Source organism: Homarus americanus, unplaced genomic scaffold, assembly GCF_018991925.1.
Source record: "Homarus americanus isolate GMGI-L3 unplaced genomic scaffold, GMGI_Hamer_2.0 scaffold57599, whole genome shotgun sequence".
NCBI lineage: Eukaryota > Metazoa > Arthropoda > Malacostraca > Decapoda > Nephropidae > Homarus > Homarus americanus.
This window is the reverse complement of record NW_024718906.1, coordinates 10,260-12,500: the sequence shown is the minus strand read 5'-3', so window position 1 is coordinate 12,500 and position 2,241 is coordinate 10,260. Positions and strand designations below refer to the sequence as shown.

General features: G+C 35.1%; 1 protein-coding gene across 1 annotated transcript in view; it reads right to left on the bottom strand.

Moving 5' to 3' along the window:
* LOC121859875 overlaps positions 1-1,890 on the bottom strand; it is a 33,132-nt gene extending 31,242 nt beyond the window's left edge. The window contains exon 1 of the mRNA XM_042356834.1: positions 802-1,890. The gene's annotated coding sequence lies outside the window, so the exon portion shown is untranslated. The remainder of the gene's footprint in view (positions 1-801) is intronic.
* Between the last annotated feature and the right edge of the window lie 351 nt (positions 1,891-2,241).

The following is a 2,241-nucleotide window of genomic DNA, read 5'->3' as shown; positions in this document are numbered from 1 at the left end:
TGTTTATTTCCATTCATACTTTCGTAACTACAACCTATGGTAATTTTTCTTCGTGTTCATATATAATGAAGATAATGCAGAATATAAAATGCCATATACAATACTTATACATAATGTCATGTATACAGCCCGACTATGACTGCTTTGCATTATATACAGCAAGATGATTCATAAGAACTGTGTGTGTTCATGCATGTGTTGCCTTGTGATAGTTAGTGGGGGCCCCCGTCCAGAAAGGACGCTGTACTAACCTCCAGTATCGACCCAAGTGGGCTAGAGATTATGTTTTCCGACTGTACTTTTCAAAATCACATCATCAGCCCCGATGCCACTTTTCTTTTTTTAATTTTCTCATTTCGCTGTTCATTTGGCAACGCAAATTGTGCCACTTTCGTGTGATTTCTGATTCGGGAATATTTAATATCTTTGTTATTTCTTTTAAAGCATTTGCCTTCTTTTCTTTATTGCGGTACTCCATCAACGACACATTCCACAGTTCTGGGAACCTTTCATATTGTTGTATTAATAATATAGTCATATCACTATCCCACTTCTATCTTTCATTGGACGACATTTTACTCGCGTGGTAAAGCAGTTCTCTAGATAGAAGAAAGAAATCTATTTAAATCAACAAACAGACCCAGAGCAGTCTCAGCACCTGCTCTCCACCTCGTGTCCACTACAACAACCCTACCGAGATCGGAGACTAGTTGTAGTTAGAGCGCTCTCACTTCTGTTTACACTATTTAAAGAGCTCTAGCTAGAGCAAATCTAGCTAAAAAGTCTACAGTGTACACGTACCTTTAGTTTCTTTCGGTCTTCTATATCTCTGTTTTTAGATCTGAAAGAAACAGAAGAAAATAAATGCTGTATACAGTACAAACATTAATAGCAACAGCATAGGCTTTTATCATGCTTTCATCACCAATGTCAATGGGCAAACGGGATGCAGAACAGACTAATATCATTTACTGTACATATATGCAGCACAAAAGAAATATGTGAGGGTTTTGTAGGATTTTAAAATACAGCAATGTTTACAGAGCCTGTTTATAGTTTAAAAAAAATGTAAATTTGCCATTAAAAATCGAGTCAGAAAACATGGTTATACTTTATGATGCTGAGTGTGCACTTACATCAGTACAGGTACTCCTGGACTTACGACCGCCTCAGTCATACCAAAATTTTTTAAAATTACGTATTTTCGAGTCCCAATGATTGCGCTGTGTACTGACAAAATTTTCGTTTGTAATTCCCTTTAAAATGGCTGGCAAGCTTAAAAGTGAGAGTTTTGTGGTGCTGAGAAGAAGAAGAGAGACACATTTAAGATTTTCTATGTTTTATTTTCGCATTTTCGACTTACAACCTGGATTTGGGTCCCTAACGTCATCATAAATTGGGGACTGCCAGTATATCGAAAACAAATAGAGAAAAAAGTTTTGAAGTAGGGCTAAAATAGGCTAACACATATCTACTAGGCTACAGTCATATCTACAATAAAAATTATTATGATATGCTGGTAATGAGGACTCATATGCTTCTGACAAGTCTTTTGAGATGCCCCTTCAGAAACTGAGCCTAGGCCTGTTTGAAGCTTATCTTGCCAGAATATTTGGGCTTGCCAAGTGTGTGGAGGCACCAACCCCATACTTGCCCATTCTTCTTGGTGCATGTCATGGTCGTAAAGTATTGCCAGGCACCTAATGTAAAGTACACCAAATCTGCAGAATAATACCGGTTTCATATAAAGTTATATGCTGTATAACTTCGTTCTATGACAATGGGCACCCATTGGCAGTGAATAACTGGCAGAATATATGGAAATAACCTAACCTTACCTAGCTTAACTGTAACTTAAGCTAACCTATTTTTAACTTAACCTAACTTTATTTTAACCTAACTTTAACTAAATTTAAGTTAATCTAACCTAATTGTAATTTAATCTAACTTAACCTCATCTCACCTAACTTGAACTTAACATAACCTTACGTTAATTTAACCTACCTAACCAAATATTAAACATGACTGATCCACCAATTTTTTTCAATTAACCATAATTTTTTATCAATGTTTTTTCATTTACCGATTTGTAGTTAAAAAAATCTTGTAGTTTTCATCTTTTGTACATAATTATTACTAAAAATAAAACATGTCAATAAAGTATTAATTCTTAGTGTTCCATGTTTTGTTCAATTTATTCACTGGCAATTAAAGATGACAAACAAGAGAACCTAACACAGT